Genomic DNA, 12964 nt, shown 5'->3' with positions numbered 1-12964 from the left:
AAAGTAGCGATTATGCGGACAGTAGAAAGCTTATGTCCTTAATGCACCACTCAGTGTGCTGAACCCCAAACGTCGTTTGTGGATGTTGCGAACATCGGACATACACGTCTTGATAACTACGTGATAGTTCAGTTAAACAGTTTAGAGTTGAGGCACGAAAGACGTTTTCGAAACATCGCGGAACATATGAGATGTTTCGAGGGCTGAAATTAGGATTTCAGGCTCGTGCCCACGTCAAGAGGTATAAGACCTCCGATGATTTTCTTAGCCTGCAAACTAAGGGAGAAAAGATCAATCGTTGAGCTTGTGCTCAGATTGTCTGAGTGCAACAATCACTTGAATCGAGTGGGAGTTGATCTTCCATATGAGATAGTGATGTTTCTCCAAAGTCATTGCCACCAAGCTGCTAGAGCTTCGTGATGAACTATAACATGTCAGGGATAGATATGATGATCCTTGAAGTATTCGCAATGTTTGACACCACGAAAGTAGAAATCAAGTAGGAGCATCAATTGTTGATGGTTGGTGAAACCACTAGTTTCAAGAAGGGCAAGGGCAAGAAGGGATACTCCATGAAACGGCAAATCAGCTACTGCTCTAGTGAAGAAACCCAAGGTTGAACCCAAACCCGAGACTAAGTGCTTCTGTAATAAGGGGAACAGCCACTGGAGCAGAATTACCCTAGATACTTGGTAGATGAGAAGGCTGGCAAGGTCGATAGAAGTATATTGGATATACATTATGTTAATGTGTACTTTACTAGTACTCCTAGTAGCACCAGGGTATTGGATACCGGTTCGGTTGCTAAGTGTTAGTAACTCGAAATAAAAGCTACGGAATAAACGGAGACTAGCTAAAGGTGAGCTGACGATATATGTTGGAAGTGTTTCCAAGGTTGATATGATCAAGCATCGCACGCTCCCTCTACCACCGAGATTGGTGTTTGCGTTGAGCATAGACATGATTGGATTATGTCTATCGCAATACGGTTATTCATTTAAGGAGAATAATGGTTACTCTATTTTTGAATAATACCTTCAATGGTCTTGCACCTAAAGGAATGGTTTGTTGAATCTCGGTCGTAGTGATACACATTTTCATGCCAAAAGATATAAGATAGTAATGATAGTACCACTTACTTGTGGCACTGCCATGTAAGTCATAATGGTATAAAACGCATGAAGAAGGTCCATGTTGATGGATCTTTGGACTCACTCGTTTTTGAAAAGTTTGAGACATGCGAACCATGTCTATTGGTGTATATGCATGAAGAAACTCCATGCAAATGGATCGTTCAGACTCACTTGATTTTGAATCACTTGAGATATGCAAATCATACCACATGGGCAAGATGACTGAAAAGCCTCATTTTCAGTAAGATGGAACAAGATAGCAACTTGTTGGAAGTAACACATTTTGATGTGTGCAGTCGAATGAGTGCTGAGGCATGCAGTGAATATCATTATGTTCTTACTTCACAGATGATTCGTTGTCCTGCTGCTGGATGGAGTCTTCCTCAACCTCTCCCTCTCTCCTTGCTGGATCAAGGCTTGGGAGACGTCACCGGGCTGTATGTGTGTTGAACGCGGAGGTGCCGTGCGTTTGGCACTTGATCATCGGTGATTTGAATCACGACGAGTACGACTCCATCAACCCCGTTCACTTGAACGCTTCCGCTTAGCTATCTACAAGGGTATGTAGATGCACTCTCTTTCTACTCGTTGCTGGTCTCTCCATAGATAGATCTTGGTGACACGTAGGAAAATTTTGAATTTCTGCTACGTTCCCCAACACCTTTTTCACCATCTGAGAACGACAGGTGAAAATGTGTTTGAAAAGGCACCAGTGCGGCCGGCAACCCAAGAAGTTTTCGCACAAAGACACGAAAGCAGCAAGGTAGGCAATGGAGTTGGGCGTGAAGTGATGGAGTTATGCACCAAAGAAGTTTAGAAACCCTCGGAAGAAAAGATTCAGTGGCAGAGAAAAACCGTGATCTACATGGGTGGCTAAGAGGATGCACTCACCCTCCTGAGGCTGCGGCTGCCACTCCTTCCCTGGAAGCCTTGCTGACTCATGGGGGATCAGTCCCTCGTTGGCCAGGTCGTCGAGGTCCTTCTGCGTGATGGTCGAGCGGATCCAGTCTCCCTGGATCTAGCCTTGCGGCAGGCCGGACCAAGACGAGGATCCGCCCCGACTAGGCGCTCTTCCCTTCGCCTTCGCCGTCGCCTTCTTCGCCCGCTCCAAAGCCGCCGTCTTTTCCTTCACCATCGTCGCCGGCGAGGCGCGCAAGGAGCAGCGAGGCGGAGGTGGAGGCGAGCGCAGCGAGCGAGCTCGAGGAAGAGGGAGAGGGGATTGAGGGCGCACTGTTTGAAAAACCCCCGTCCGGCGCCTTATATGAAGTCTCTTCCGAGTGGCTGACTGTAGGCCCGGGCGATCCTGTCAAATCCCGTAACAGTCGCGCACGCGATACGTGGCGAAAAAGGTGGCACGGAAATTGAGGCGTCCCTGCCTTATCCCATCCGAGTACTGCGGCTTCCTCCGCCTCGCGCGCTTCTCGAAATTCAGATCCCGCTAAATCCGCGACCAGCAGAGAAACTTGTCAGACTGAAGATTTCCTCTGATCTGTCGCTCGGAGATCTCCAAGTATAGAAAATTCACTCGACCAATATCAATAATGGATCAAGGCGACTGAAAAAGAAGTTGGTGCCGCCACCTACAGTCATTTGATCCAGAACAAGACATAGTCATAGCATAAAAAGAGGGGTCGAAAGAATTCTCAACTCCTTCCTCACTCAAACCTCGATTCATTCGGGGGCTAATGATGAAGCCATGTACCTAGGGTAGGGTCACGGACCTGTCCAAAGTACCCTACCCAAGGACATCTCTAGAAGAAATTACCTTTCAGTCGACCTGGAAGGATTCCACTCAACGGACTCGAAACCAGTCGACCATGAAGACTCACTCGACCCCCAGAAGATCTAAGGTCACCCTACATCCAAACGGTCTGTTATTAAGTAGTCTTTATGGTCATGATATCACTTTATGTAAGGCATTACCAGTAACGCCTGGCCTTTATATACATTGAACTCTCTACTACGTGGGTTGGCTGGGGTCCTGGCGCACTCTATATAAGCCACCCCCTCCACAGGTAGAAGGGTTCGCACCCCTGTAACTCTCACACATATAATCCAGTCGACCGCCTCCGGGCACCGAGACGTAGGGCTGTTACTTCCTCCGAGAAGGGCCTGAACTCGTAAAACTCTTGTGTGTACAACTACTCCATAGCTAGGATCTTGCCTCTCCTTAGTACCCCCCTACACTACTGTCAGACTTAGAACCATGACATGAGCACCCGAGCCATTCCTCGTTCATCGGTGGCAAAGGCACCGGTGGAAAAAAGGGTCGCCAATATGTTGGCTACCCCGGCCAAGATCCAAACAGCCCCTCCCAACAGATTCAAATCCCTCGTTCACCATGGAATTTTGCCATATGTTGTTTTCATGAACTCCCGCATGCATGCAAGGGATAATTAATGTCTTCCTTTGCTAGTACCACGAGGCAAACACCATTAATATTGCATCGGTTAGTGTTAGTGGCCTTGTATATCTGCAAATGGTAGAGTAATTTTGATAGTGGCCCCTTGTATATAAAAATGGAGGGAGAAAGATGAGAGATAAGGTGAGGAGGAGTGGGGCGTGGTGGTGACTGGTGGTCGGACTGGGCGAAGGCATGGGGATGGATGGTGTATTATGTCTAGGTTTGTATCTCTCTCACACACACTACGTAGGTGGGGGACGTGCATGAAGAGAAGAGGTGCACGCACAGTGCACGTACTCCCGTCTCTTTCCCAACCACACCCGCCCGGGTACACGATGGAGCTCATTTCTGTACGAAAAAGGCAGCCCACATGGTAATTTGGCACGTGTACTAGTTGTCCACTTGGTGGAGGGAGGATCGTCTACCACAGGTGAACAAACAAATTGTGACTTGACGTGTTATGTTAAAAAGAGGCAAACCATGTGGGGCCTACCTTAGAGGCAAGGCTCTATACACTGGAGTAATTTTGATGTGTCCCGTCAACTCGCAGAACGAGGAGAAGCTTTCTTAATACGCCGTCTCCCCGCCCACGGGCGCGGTGGCTCGCAGGATGAGGTGAGGCCCGCTCCCTCGCCCACGCGCGTGGTGGCTTGCAACACGAGGAGAAAATTTTACTCCCACTAAATTTCCATGAACTTGTACATGCATTGGTTAGTTTCCTCTTCACACTGCTTGCGCCGGGTGATCTAACGCATCTCGAATCCAACATGTAATGGTACTACTACTAGTATAGTAGAATTGAGACTTATCAAACGGAAAAATGAATGTTTTTTAGATGAGCCCTATAAACCCTAGTGAGTACGTACTACTCCATAAAAACAGATTTTTCCAAAACTAAGTCACTCCCTTTCATGAATTTTGTAGTATACTCCTCCGTCGATGCTCCCTTTCATGAATTCTGTACTTCCTGTCGCCGACATGTGGGACATATAGAAACCGGGTCGACGTGTCAAGCACCAAATAACAGTGCAGAATAGCAGGGGGGACGCACCCCACTCTTACTGGCCCAGTAGTAGTAATGAGCAATGAGACGTCAAATCACAATGCCGCACCTTCCTAGACGGACGAAGCAACCATTATTTCACACTTTGGTTCGCCATCATCTCAAACCACGTAGTATTGCTTCTGCCTCAAGAGGGATACGCGCATCGCCTTGGTACATCATGACACGTGGGACTGCATGACAGGCCATGCTCCCCCGCCGATCGCTTGGTAAAATCACCTCATTTTTACTATACTTCCTCCATATCAGTTTACTACATGACATGCACGTCGTTCTAGGTTGAGAATTTAACTGGCTATATATGTGATGAACAGTACTCCAGCCTTTTAAAAAATGTATACTTTTGTACAGTAGTACTACGATGGATTGCGCCGTGGAGCAAAAATTAAAATTAAAAAAAAGGTGGTACATATAGAGAGCGCTCGTCGCCAAATTATGCATATAGTACTATTAAAAAAGCTAGTACGTGCTTAATTGGGGTGCTAAATTCTATTAAAGAAATACTAGTAGTATGTATCATACTGGGGAGTTAAATAACGAGAAGAAACATAACATAGTTCTGCTGGGGCTCAGCACAACAAACCCCTCAAATTCAACTAAGGACACCTGAAATTAAACTATGCAACTAATCCGATAGACACTGCATTAGAACCACCATGAGCAATGATACTGACACCTAACTCACTCGGAGGAGTCCTCGTCCACGTCCTCGACTTCATCCTTGTCCCTCTTCCTCTTGGCCGATACTACTTCTTTGCTTGAACCGCACACTTGGCTCTTGCTCTTCATCCAACCCTTGTAGATATTGAAACAAAGGTAGCCATCCATTGCAGCGTAGTGGATGTGGTCTATATCTAGTACATTCCGCTGCCATGCATGACGATGAAACGTGTAATGAGGTTTCTCCTGTTTACCATACGAAGGATGAACCATGGCTCCTGCGAGGGTCAACATTGAAGGCTGGCCACCGGAGGGCAGCAGCCGATTCTGCTGGAGGTCGAAGGGGTTGCCTACAATGAGGCCTATCCGACACAGGACTTCTTTGTTGTTACCAAAGTCTACAGTAATGAATTTGACTAGGTTGCTCTTGAGGAAGTTCTTAAAATCCAGGCATTCAACGTCGGCATGGCATATGTGGTAGACCAAGCATAACTCATGCACGCAAACCTGGATCACGGCGGGCTTCTTCCTCTCTTCGTCCTTTAGATCCTTCTCTCGTCCCAGGACTGTGGTGTACTCAACATCTAGCCCAGCGACCCGCTCATCATCTGAGTCTTCGAACATGTGTCTGAAGCGAGAAAGGCATCCTTTCACCATCGCGGAAGAACGGGTGTAGATGACGTTGAACTCATCGCCGGTGATGGTTCTAACCTTGTACTCACTGCCGATCGTGGAGATTTGGGACGCCATGGATTTGGGAGGAGGGTTAGGATTAGTGGAACTGCCGTAATGTGAATGTACGGGACGACTAGGAGCAAACCGCCGTAGTATTGAAGGACGTGCGGGGACGAGTAGGAGCGAACTGCCAGCGTGTGAACGGCAAGGTAGTGGCTTTCCATTCTCCCATGATACGGGCTTCTGAGAGCCCTTGGATCTGAGATCGAACGGTTGCATGGCGTGATTCTAGACCTATGGGTGAATATCCTCTCCTGGAGGGTTATTCTGCAATTTTTCAGCAACTTAGCATGCGACCGTTTGATCTCAAATCCAAGGGTTGCTGGCAGCCCGTATCATGGTCGCGCCTACCACGACCGTCGCGTCGCTCGCGCGGTCACGCCCTTGGAGATTTAACACGGTGCGTTAGGCTATCTGATGTTGGCATGTCATACATAGTCATCACTTAGTCACTCATACTACAACAAGGTTAGCAATAAGGTTGGCTATAAGTGTATTTATTTTTTTTACTCCTCTCTATCTCTTTCTTCATACTCCCTCCGTCCCATAATATAAGAACGTTTTTGACACTAGGACACAGGGAGTACTAGTATTTATTGCATTTGCCAAGGAGTGACCTCTTCCAATGAAATGGTGTTGCTAAGTTTGCTTCATTTAATTAGCTATAGACTCAAAATTATCTTTTCACCTAGGTACACGTGCTTAGCACCGTTTCTTCCTTGGGTCACCAAACTAGTCTCTCTCTTCTTGATTAACTTGCCACATCAAACTTTATGCCTATGTGGCAAGCTTAGCACCTGTAGGAGCAAGTAAAAGTATGTATAATAGTGCGCTTTACATGGCATTTTTGCATATGTGGAGGAAAGAGAGGCAAGGAAAAAGTGGAGAAGTGGGCTCTCATGCAAGAGCCAGCCTCTACTACATGGTGGAGCATTGGGAGAGGCACCTGTATGGAGGTGGTCAGGAATCGGGAGACTCACGTCGGTCGTAGCGCCACAGTTAAAATGATAATGGCAAGTCAAATCACGGGGCCCCACCTGTCCAGTAGTAACTCGCTGTCAAATCACACAGCCCTACGTTTGCAGCAGCCTACTCCCTTGTCTTCTCGCGTCTCTGTCGAACTGACTAGGCGGAACTGCCCCGCCAACCGCGCAGGAAAAGCCCCTCCCTCGGCTTCTAAATACAACTACTCCCTCCGTCTAGGTGAGTAAGTCATCTTACGAAAACCAAATAATCCCAAAATATTAAGGCGCGGTGCATTAACTTCTATCTTGTTTCTTGTTTCTTCACATATCAACCAATAAGAATCCAATGATATACTTTTTGTGACATAGTAACTCATATTTAGTTAGTCAAATGGATGACCTAGAACTACGTGCAGGCCCTATAAACCGAGACGCCTACAAAATAAAAAACCGAGACGGAGAGGGTAGTTCAGCACGTATCTTTTTAGATCAATATAGTCGGGATTCACCAAGGAGCAAAACCAAGTGGTAGGCTGCTCCTGTCGTGTTGGTGTAGCAACTCAAGCAGGGTCAGTCCACACACGAAATGGCGACACACTTAACAGGACCCCTTTGGTAGACATGTGGCTCATCCACCGTCTTGTTCCACATGCGATGCACCAAATTACAGTTCGGAGCAGCGGTTGGAATTGGAGGCACCCCAGTCGTAGCGTCGCAGTAGTAGAAAATGAGCGATGAGGGGTCAAATCACAAAGCCCCACCTTTCCTACATTAAGATGGACGAACGAAGCAACCATCATTTCACTCTAGGGAGCAAGAGCATAAAGAAAAGAGAAAACAATGATGCATGCGGCAGCTACCTAGGGCACCCTAGGGTAGGGGTCTCCACTACAGATCCTTTTTTTTAAAGCGCCTCCACTACAAATCGGCTTCTCCCTCGTCCTCTTGAAGAAAACTGATGATGAGTGCGGCGGTAGGGTTTGTAGGAGTACTACGGCATGCGGGGCCACGTCGTAGTAAACGGGTTTGAGTTGACGCCTTAAATATGTGTGAGCCGCTTGGTTTTACAGGAACGAGGCAGCATTTTGGGTTCGGGGACCAGTGGAGATATAGTACGTACAAAAAATTGTGGACGTAGGTTTGACCGAAAGGAAATGATGCATTGAACGCATGAGATTTTGAAACCAAATTATGAATAAATACACACTATAGCATGTAAAGCTTTGAGTCATATATACATGATGTAGATGTTCGTTTAGTTCTTATAGTTCATCTCATTCAAAATCAATTAGTTTTATAAAAATGTTAAGATTCATGGGGTTGTGCATTGTAAAGAATAAAGTAAAAAACAAATAATGGCAATTCATTTAGAAAAAAACAATTATGATACAGAAGATTCTAGAACAAAGGAGAAGTGCTTGTGTTTTGAGGTTTGTGCATTATGCTTAAGTTCAACCATGGAGTCTTCTAAATTGTACATGTGGCAGATCTGGTGGAATGTTGATGATATCCAACGGCCAGCACTGTCGGATTAGCTTCATCGAGCGACCATCTTTCAAAGTTATTGGCACACTATATAGTTCTTGTGCCATAGTTGCATGTTTTGGAAAAAAGCTACTAGTGGGTTGTACTATCTATTTAGGAATAGAAGATGTATACATGGAAGTTGTAAGGAAAGAGATGACATGGAGCTTCTCAATTCCTATGAGTAGGGATTGGAAAAGATATGTCATTTGGTTCACATCATAGGAACTTTTCTATTGAATCTAGAGATGACATGTATCTCAATTCCTATGAGGAGGGATTAGAACAGATATGTAATTTGGTTCAGATCATGGTAACTTTTCTATTGAATATATGCTAATGTTTATTTTCCTTTGAAATTAAGGGAGTATAGGAATCCATTCATTTGAACCAAGTGTCTCTAAAGCTATAGAAATGATATCATGTTTATTTCCTTTGAAATGTGGAGTATATGAATCTATTCCTATGAACCAATTGGCTCTAAAGGAAAAAATCCTATAAAAATCATATCATATAGAGTTCTTATGATATTCCTCGACACCAAAGGATGGTTAAAATTTATGCGGGTGATACGATGGTCTTATTTTGTAGACTCCTCCCCCATCTTTATAGTTACCTCTCGAAGATGAATGAAATGATATATACAGGGTATTCTACATGTGCAATTTGGTACACGGAAACTCGGTAAAAGTTTGTGAGGTTCGAATTTTCAATAAAGCTATATGCACTGCATTTCGGAACGGAGGGAGCATACGACAGTTGCTAACACTCACGTGGAAGATTTGTGTGTAGGAGGAGTGTCTGTTCTATTAAATGACATGGCAAAAATAACACTGTCAGATGCCGATCTAACGGTTCTTACGGTGTTTGTCAGGAAAAGGCTTGTGGCGAATGTTCGTCGGATAATGATTTACAGACACATGCATTGCATTGATACGTGCCCCCTCCCTCTCACGCACACGCACCCTCAGGAGTCACGACTCTCCCGAGTCCTCTCGCAGACTCGCACGTCGCATCCACCGTCTATCTGCAGGTAGACGTCACGCACATATGTGCTCTTCAAACCCTACCCTCGGAACTTCTAAAAAACAAAAGACATCGCGCACATTTTATTTTAGCTCGCACATCACACACTTATACTATTACTCTTGCGGCGAACATTCTTTGGGCATAGTATATTGTACTCTCACGAAGAGAAGCGGTGCACGCACGCACTAGTTCTCTCACACCCACTCACTGGTACACGTAGGAGTGCATTTTTTGAAGCAGGTACAACAAAATCGCTCCACTATATATATAAGCAGGAGCCTTAGCGCTTGCTTTACTAGGGTTCCTCTCATTCACTCTCTCATGCTCTCCAGATCTAAGCAAGACATAGGTGGCCACACTCTCTCGCAGCTCACGGCTGGTTACAAATCCGGCCGAACAACCTCGACCGGAGCAGGGGTGTAGGTGCATCGTTCATGCTGTCGTCAGCGGCGAGGGAGGAGACCAACGGCTGCCCGCGCGTCCCGATCAGTGGCCGTGACGTTCTCTTTGAGAGAGCGCCGGCTCGGGAGTGCCTCCGACCCCTTCTTCCTCCCTGCGGTATTGTGGCCAAGATGCGGCCTCCCGATGCCATCTTTGCCACATGCCTACGACCCTCAGGTATATATTCCTTCGAAACCTGCCTTGCTCTACTGCCCTAGCTCCCTTCGTGTGGATCTTTTTCTACTTTCGTCCCCTATTGCAAAGCCACCTAGACTTTTACTATTATTAGAGGTAAAGCTAGTTCATATAGTCGACTCTAAGAGTTGGTTCAAACAGGGAAGAAAGTGGGAAAGTTGTAGCATGAATCTAGGACTTGGTTCTAAGAGGAAACGGGGGAAAGTAGTAGATACTGGCTACCCAACCGGTCTCTTGGTTTAAAAGACGAAGAAAGCATGGTGGATGGCGAAGGGTGGGGGGAAGTGGACCTATCTCTTGGTTGAAAAAGGAAAGAAAGTGACGGGTGTTGGGGGACAACGCAAATGAGAATGAGCAGGTCTAGATTTCCTGTGCTCACATAGGAAAATGTCGCCGAGGAGATAAAAATGGGACAAATGCAGACATGCTTCCTGAGTGTTTGCCGCTCTCGGCAGCCACATCTACCTCACCACTTTATGCCCCTCCTGTCAATATGCCCATATCGCTACCGTTAATGTAAAATCACATGAAGCATTAAGCAATGTCACCTAATGTCACTATAAGTAATGGTCTAGTGCCATCGATAAATTGAAGCAATGCCACCACCATTTTATGAAGTACTTCCGTCTTGCTTTATTTCCCTTGAATTGTGTTTTTGCAGTTACACTTAACTCTCACACCGCTAAAATTGATTCATCCTAGTGGAACTGCACAAATTTGATTGCACATTTACTGACCATGTGCTACTCTCATGACAGTAATACTAATGCTATTGTTTTGCATGTTAATTTAGTGGCATTGTTGATGTGATGTGATGCTACTTACTTAAGGACTCTTCATACTGTCAATCTAGTGCCAATTATAACACACGCCACGGCTGTTGCTGTTAATCATACACCACTGCAAATATCTGTTAATCATACGCCACTGCAAATATCTGTCACTGTTTAAATAACCGTATTTCGTATTTGCATAAACAGGGATGTCTGTCTCCATATTGTTTCGGGATGTCTGTCTCTGTATCGTTTCTATCCGCGCAATCAAAAGCACACACCTCAGCTTTAGTACAACTGCGCAAAATGAGATGGCTATCCCTCGTTGCCGTCATCTAACCTCCAGTCTTCAAGGTATTCCTACATTGGTAGTAACTAAGGTAGAATGACCAACGCAATCTAAAAGAAGCTAATTCGTACGTTTTACTTCCTGATTGCAGTGCAGGGACGAGCAAAAACAACTGCATCCTAGTCAGGAATGCATTTTCTGCCATTTCTTCCACGGACCGAGGACTAGCTGTCACGGCTGCACGACGGTTTTTTGGACAGGTGGGCGGACAAGAGGCATTGTGGTCTGCTTATTTCTCCAAATAACGGTGCTTAAATTTAGTGGAATGCACAAGCATTTCAACTGGCCAGTACACTGCATGGTTCAGTTTAGCATTCCGGCTGAGACCATAATTATAATTGGTTATTCTGGAATGAGAGAACCTAACCCTGGATGGTGGCAACAAGAAAAAACCAGAGTGAACTCCAGGAAATTTAAGCCTGTCGGGAGGCCCTTTGCTCAGAGAAGCCTTGCTTGTTTTTTCCTGATTTGTAAACCTTCTCACAACTTTGTCTTTTGCTGTGAACTAGTATATGTTTGTTATGTTCTATGAATCATTGAGATGTATAAAATTGCTTAACTTATGCTTTTCAAGTTTTTTATGAAGACGAGTTTAATGTGAGTGTTCCACATGAGCGCTGGAGTAGCGTGTGAACGTTTGGAATTTATTACATTGTGGCCTCAATTAACTGCATGAACCACTGTAACAATATACATAGTTGCTTATATGTCAGACATCAGATTGTTGATTGTTCGCTGGTCGATAGCCTAGTGTTGAAGCGAGCTGAGCCAATGTGTCGTGTTTTGCACAACTGCTTACAAGTGGGGTAGCACGAATAGTTTTTACAAGTACTTGTGTATACGTCGGCGCACAGTTCTCGAACGAGTGCTCTATTTCATCAAAACACACACTGCTCGTATGATAAACCATGACAACTTATGTCTTACCATGCCATATTCATGAAAAAACTAGTGAGGACGCATCTGTTTTGGCAACAATTACGATGGTTCTCACATGATTCACGGGCACACAAAAGTAGCAGCAGTTCCCATAGACGGATTCAAACAGAGTACTAGCCCCAGAGGGGTCGATAACAGGCAAGGTTCGGATAATTAGACACAATCCAAACTACTATTAAACACTAGCAGGGGCAACTATTTCATGCCTCGATCTAATTTGGGCTGGACACAAGACGGACCTTGCCATGAACATCATCGAGGACGTCCCGCAGCAGCTCAATCCTGTGAACCTTCATGAAGACAACCTTGTGGCCTTGCCACTAATAAACTTGTTTGTGGAGGCGTGCCACGTCATCTTCCTGCGTAAGCTTGACAAGAACAGTATGCCTCACAAACGAAGGAGTAGCTTTGAACTTCTTATGCTTCAGTACACCCTGGACAACACGCCTGACAACAGTGAGGCTGGAATACAACTCTTCATTGGTATAACCGCAAATGGCTTCCAGGATCCAACAGCCTAAGAACTTTGTTTTTCCAATGCGTATATGAAGGTCATCCGCCTCATAGCGAGTGACATGTACAACCACACAATCCATGTCTGCATCAGGGTTCTAATTGAAACAGAAACAAATTTTGAATTACTTTTCAGTATAAGAAACACAAGTTATTTAAACCACTATGTATAGCATGGCATTGAAGCTAATAAAATTTTGCATTATTAATCACCACATACTTAGATGAAAAACCACAATCG

This window comes from Triticum aestivum, chromosome 3B (assembly GCF_018294505.1).
Source record: "Triticum aestivum cultivar Chinese Spring chromosome 3B, IWGSC CS RefSeq v2.1, whole genome shotgun sequence".
In the NCBI taxonomy this organism is placed as follows: Eukaryota; Viridiplantae; Streptophyta; class Magnoliopsida; order Poales; family Poaceae; genus Triticum; species Triticum aestivum.
Note: the sequence above shows the minus strand (reverse complement) of the source record.